The sequence below is a fragment of the Chrysochloris asiatica genome, unplaced genomic scaffold (genome assembly GCF_000296735.1).
Source record: "Chrysochloris asiatica unplaced genomic scaffold, ChrAsi1.0 scaffold00016, whole genome shotgun sequence".
Taxonomy (NCBI): domain Eukaryota; kingdom Metazoa; phylum Chordata; class Mammalia; order Afrosoricida; family Chrysochloridae; genus Chrysochloris; species Chrysochloris asiatica.
In genome coordinates, this window is record NW_006408534.1 from 18,360,318 (window position 1) to 18,367,157 (window position 6,840).

The 6,840-nt window shown below is 39.6% G+C and overlaps 1 pseudogene; it reads left to right on the plus strand.

The window, feature by feature from the left end:
* Window positions 1-1,191: 1,191 nt before the first annotated feature.
* The window catches only part of LOC102814761, a 104,153-nt pseudogene continuing 98,504 nt past the window's right edge, over window positions 1,192-6,840 (plus strand).

Sequence of the window (6,840 nt, forward strand, 5' to 3'; positions counted from 1 at the left end):
ATGTAACAGCTGGTAGTTTTGAACTGCTGACCTTGCGGTTCGCAGCCCAATTCATAACCACTACGCTAGGTGACACATATTCATGATTTCAGCAGGATCTTCATTTTACTTTTGTCCCCTTGCTCATGCTGGGTTCATTATTTAAGGTACTTGCCTTTCATCTTTCCTAAGGTATTTCTAAAACCTACCAGTCAGGTTCCCACCTCCACTATGAAGCCTGTCTTTTCAGATCTCCCTTTGAACTCCAGTAGTGTCTTCAGTCCATTCCACTTTGTCTAACACCTAACAACATATTATTTACTCTGTTGTTTCAGAGTTCAGTGTGTCTATTCCACTTGACTATGTGCTCTTTGAGGACAAAATTCATGTTGTCCATCCACCTTTGCATCTATTTAGTGACAGGCATATTACTATTGTTGTTAAGTGCCATTGAGTTGGTTCCAACTCAGAGCCATCCTGTATAGAGTTTCCATTGAGTTGCTGGTGAGTTTGAACTGCCAACCTTGTGGTTCAAATCAACTATGCAGTCCAGTGTATTATCCATCAGTGCCACACCAGGACTCTGTCAGGCATATGGCTGGTGATAAATAATGTTGATGTTTGATTAAAAGCTCTGTGAGGAGCTCCATAAAGGCTAAGCACAATACATCTTCACAATACATAGGGGAGGTGGTGGTGGTGGTGTGCCATGGAGTTGGTTTTGACTCATAGCGATCCTGTACAGGGTTTCCGAGGCTGTAAATCTTTATGGGAGCAGAACATCTCATCTTTCTCCTATGGAATAGCTGGTAGTTTTGAACTGCTGAACTTGAGGTTATCAGTCCAATTTAGAACCACTAGATAGTGTAGTGGTTACGAACCCGGCTGTGAACCCCAAGGTCAGCAGTTCGAAACTACCAGCTGCTCCGCGGGAGAAAGATGAGGCTTTCTGCTCCCGTAAAGATTTATAGCCTCAGAAACCCTGTTCAGGGTTTCTATGGGTCGGAACTGACTCGATGGCACTTAATAACAACAACATGCTATCAGAGCTCCTCAGCTACCAGTGGGGAGGAGGTTACTGTAATCCCTGAATGGCTTCAGGAGCCTCTGGCAGAAGCATTTTCACTTTAAGAGGCAATGAATTCAGGGACCTAGAAAGGTTTAAACATGAGTCTGAAATTATTTGCTCAGCTTTGATTTTTATTTTACAAGATGCCGGGGCAGCGCTGGAAGCTATTTGCAGAAGGGGTGCATAAGAGAGATGAAGAGAGACTAGAAGTGGATTTAGCTAGATGTTGCCTTATAGAAAAGTATGTGTGCACTGGGTAGGGTCTTCTCTGACTCAGAATCATGAAAAACTCCAGTTTCTGCCCTTGGGCTCACTGGAAGGAGATTTGATTTCCGTTCCTGCATTTTTGTTCCTCTGCCTGAGATATGTTGAGCTAAGCCACTGTTTAGAATGGCCCCTCTGAGGAAGCAAAGGAAGATCCCCTATTTATAGGCCAAACTCAGATGAGACCCACCTTTTCAACCTGTAATTTATGGTATATGATGAGAAAATGAACTTCTATTGCCGCAGGAATGTGAAAGAACAGGGGACTGATTTTTTAGTACCTTGAAGTTTAGCTTATGTGCTTACAAAATGTCTGTAAAAATGACTATTTTCCTTTGCCCAGAACATGGCTTTCTCTGATCCACAGTCACTGATGCCAAAGGCTCCTGTGCTCTATCTCACTCAGGGACTTAAGGCATGTTCACTGCCGTGTAGATGGTGAAGGGAGGGATATTTATTTACCAGGAAGCATGGTGGGGGCAGGGATGAACAGGAGTACCCTAGTTTATGAATCTGGACAATGCTCTTGTTTCACAAGGCAGTAAATAAAGTGTCCAAGTAGTGACCTCACTGGGAGGTGATTTTAGATTGACTTCTTGACCGTAATCTTGGCTATTGTTTGGATCAGAGCTTCTCATCTGTGCCAAAAATTCTTGATGAAGTTAATAAATTGATGAAAACTTTCTCTCAGTAGATTGTATATCTGGAGCTCTCTGGAGAACTTGCAAAACTCAGTAAAGTAATCATATTTGATTAAATATAAGTATCTTCTACAGACATGGAACTAGTTTTAAAGGCGAGTAAGACACACATCTCTGCTCTGAAATTTGGGGACACTGTCACCATTTCAGGTCTCCCTGCCTCCTTCTTACTTCAAACCCTGCCAGGGTACTTGCTCACTAACGGAGGCTGTGGGCTGTTTCACATCTGTGTTGACTACTGAACTAAAACCTATCCTCTTAAACTTGCATTTCTGACAGAAATCCATGGTATGAGATAAGGTTCCCTGAGAGGTCATGTGGAAGAGATGAGGACAAAATCCTGGAAGACCAGCAGATGTAGCCAAACACATAAGAGAAATGATGAATGAGCACCCTGGAGCTAGGAGGAACAGGAATGTATGGTCATAGAAGCCAAGTTGTGAGAGTTTCAAAGACAGAATAATAGTCAGTAGTGTTCAAAGTAGAAGAATAAGGATTTGGCAATTGGAAGGTCAATTGTGATGGTCATTTCAGAGGGTTGTTATGAGTGGTGGCAGTTGGTTAAAGAGAGGTAGATGGGAATAGAAGATGAGGAAGTGAAGATAAGAAACAAAGCATGTGGGTGGGGTGCTCTGTCTTTCCAGTACATCAAGCTTTTAATTTTGTTATTCAAATCATCTATCTTTACTGATTATTTTCACCTTAATGTGTTAATAATTATTGAGAGATGCTTATGGTAGTTGATTTGCCAGTTTTGCATATTTCTATCAAATTTTGCTTTATATATTTTAAGATTGTTTTAATAGATACAAACAATTTTAGAATTATGTTATCTTCCTGAGAAAATATTATTTTTATTAGTAGGTAATGTTATGGATTGAATTGTCCCCTTTATCCCTTCCCTCACCTCAATGTGAGGGGGCTTCAAAAAAGTTCATGAAAAATGGAAAGAAAAGATAATGGATTTTTTTTCAATGAAGGTTTTGAAGCCCCCTAGTATATAATCATTTGAACTGCAAGGTCGGTGGTTCAAGCTCACCAGCTGCTCCTTGGAAACCCTATACAGGGTCCCTATGGGTTGGAATCCACTCCATAGCACTTAACAACAATGAGTATATAATTAAATTTGGGGACCCAAGTGAGTTTCTTTGTTTTGATAATAAGACCATATCAGAGCCATTGTTGTTGTTAAGTTTCATTGATTGAGCCAGTTCTGAGTAGAAGCAACTCTGTGTACAGGGTTTCACAGGAGCAGCTGGCTTTTTGAACCACTGACCTCCTGGTTGGCTTGACCTTGTAGTTAGCTTATTATTGTTGTTAAGTGCCTTCAAGTTGATTCTGACTCATGGAGATTCTGAATAGAGTTTCCGAAGAGTTGCTGGTGAGTTTGAACCAACGACCTTGCAGTTTAAACTGACCTTCTGGTCCAGTGCTTACCATACAGCGCCACACCTGAACCTGAATGATGTAAGGAACAGCACACACACAGAGACAAGCAAGATCAAACAGGGAACAACAGATGCCATAGTAAGAACTATCAGGGACTAAGAAATTCCAGGCAACAAAGAACTTCCCCCAGAGAGAGAAGACCTTTGCTTAGAGCTGCTTTCCTCAATTCAGACCTCCAGCCTTCTGAACTGTGAGAAAATAAATTTCTCTCCTTAAAAGCCACCCACTTTTGGCATTTCTATTACACCAGTACTAAGAAACTAAGATAGGCAGAGAAGATCTTTGTCTTTAATTCTTTTCCTCCTAAACCCCATTTTGTCTTTTTATTGATATTTATTTGATAAATCTTTCCCCCTATCTTTTTACATTCAGTGTTTCTGTCTTTTTGTTTTGAGTATGTCTCTTGTAAGTAGCATATAATTAGATTTAGTTTTTCTGTCCAATCTGACACTCTGGATTTTAATGGCTGAGTTTGATTCATTTAAATTTCTTGTGATTGCTGATATGTCAGGATTTATTCTAGCATTTCCCCCCTCTTTGCTGTGATTTTCTCCTTCTTTGGTGTCTTCTTTGCATAGAGAGCATTTTATTTACTCCCTTTCATTCCTTCTATGAATGAAACCACCACTCATCTGTCAACGTGTTGTACTGTGGTAGCTTGTATTTCTGGAAGCTATGCTACGAGTATTTTTTTTTTCTTTCTTTCTTCTTCTTTAAAGTTTTTATTGTGAATTGAGTGATAGTTTGCATGGGAGAACATTGGTTTTACACTCATCATTTCATTGCAATGATTACAATCTCCTCTGCGCATCATCATTCAATAGTATTTGCTTCTTTTCCCTTTTTTTTTATGTGGGGGAGGGTGGGGAAGTACACAAAAACACTCAGGAATATATAATCATTTAAACAACCAAAGGGCACATCCTATAAGCCTGCATCCTGGCTGCAAGCACTCAGTCTTTCTCTTTCCATGAATCTAGAGTCCTCAGTTACCCCTCTCTCAGTGTCTGCCTTTCTGCCTCCATCACTGCTTCTCTGGATAGGGTCCCACATTCCACTCATGTTCTTCTTCCTTGATGGCCTTAGGGTCCTCTGTTCCTGGATTGTAAGATTAACTACTCCCCTTTTTTATTACAAAACTTCTACCTTTACAGTTGAGACCATCGCAATTAGTCATGATAACAATTACTCACTGTTGAATCATAGGAATCATATCCCCATCTCTTTTCACCAGACCCATCTAGACAAGATGAAAACTATTAAGTGGGGATTCTACCTTCCCCCACACACTCTGAAACTAAACTCCCTCTTGAAAACTTGTGAACCAGTCACTTCATGCCTTTTTCACCTCCTCATTTTAGGTAGTCAGTGTCTAAGTTGCCAACCACTATCACTCCTGTATACAGAGGGGATAGAATTGATACTTGATGTGAAGACTCCTTCCCTCTCAGTTGGTATTTTGAGCTACTACATCCATAACTATGGGTCAAGTTCATCAAATTATAGCAATTTACACTTGTTTCCTTTATCAAAAATTGGTTTCCTTAATCTTTCTCTAGTCGAGTTCTGATCATCAAGCTATTGAGACTAGGTCAAATGGGTACTATCTGCAAGTTTGGGCATTCTTGGCTATGCCATGGGTATTTTAAATACCAGCAGGGTCACCCACAATGGACAGGATTCAGCTCAACTTCCAGAAGAAAACAGACTAAGAAGAAGGACTAAATATTAGTCACTGAAAACCTTGTGAATACCATGGAAAATTGTCAGCACCAGATTACTGAATACTGAAACATGATGAATAGCGCCAGAATATTGTCACATGTAGTCTTGGAAGTAGAGCATCATAGGTTGGAAGGCACTCAAAATGTGATTGGGGAAGAGCTGCCTCCTCAAAGTAGAGTTGACCATGATTACTTCAATGGAATAAAACCCTTGGGACCTTCATTTCCTGATGGGGCACAATTCAAAATGAAGAGAAGCATCTGTTAACATCCCTTAATAATCAGAACATGGAACATACAAAGTATGAATACAGGAAAATTAGAAATTATAAAAAATGAAATGGAACATATAAACATGGATATCATAGGCATTAGTAAGCTGAAATGGATTGGTATTGGCCATTCTGAATCTGACCATCACATGGTTTACTATTCTGGGAATGACAAATTGAAGAGGAATATCATTGTATTCATCATCAAAAAGAACATATCAAGATCAGTCATGAAGTGCAACACTGACTTGGATAGGATGATATCTATATGCCTACAAGGAAGACCAGTTAATACCACTATTATTCAAATTTACACATCAAGTACTAAAGCCAGTGATGATGAAATTGAAGAATTCTACCAACTTCTTCAGTCTGAAATTGATCAACCATGCAATCAAGATGTATTGATCATTACTGGTGATTAGAATACAAAAGTTGGAAACAGAGAGGAGGGATCAGTAGTTGAAAAATAAGGCCTTGGTGATAGAAATGAAGTTGGAGATCTCATGATAAAATTTTGCCAGGCCAATGACTTTTTCATTGCAAACACCTTTTTTAAACAACACAAAATATTACTGTATAGTGGACCTCACCAGATGGAATAAACAGAAATTAAACTGACTACATCTGTGGAAAGAGATAGTGGGAAAACTCCATATCATCAGTCAAAACTTGCTGTCCAGCATAGAGATGCTAAAGCAAACTTGCTGTCCAGCATAGAGACGCTAAAGCAAATGGAAGAAGTGAGGAGGAGGTACAAGAGCCCTCTGAACAAAACATTTCAAAGGTGAACTCGAGAAGACAAAATCAAATGTTATAATGAAATGTGCAAAGACCTAGAATTAGAAAAGTAAAAGGGAAGAATAGGCCAGCATTTCTCAAACTGAGGGAACTGAAGAACAAATTCAAACCTCTACTTGTCATATTGAAGGATTCTCTGGGCAAATTATTTAATGATGCAGAAAGTATCAAAAGAAGATGGAAGGAATACACAGACACACTGTACCAAAAAGAAATGGATGATGTTCAACCATTTCAAGAGGTAGTATATGATCAAGAGCCAGTGATCCTGAAGAAAGAAATCCAAAGTGCCTTGAAGTCATTGTCAAGAACAAGGCCTCGGAACATGAACAGACACTTCACCAAGGAAGAGATCTGGGCAGCCATCAAACATATGAAGAAATGTTCACGATTAGCCATTAGAGAGATGCAAATCAAAACAACAATGAGATATCATCTCACACCAACAATAACAGCAAAGATAAAAAATGTAGAGGACAATAAATGTTGGCGGGGATGTGGAAAGACTGGGACACTCCTGCATTGCTGGTGGGACTGCAAAATGGTCCAACCTTTCTGGAAAACAATATGGCATTTCCTCA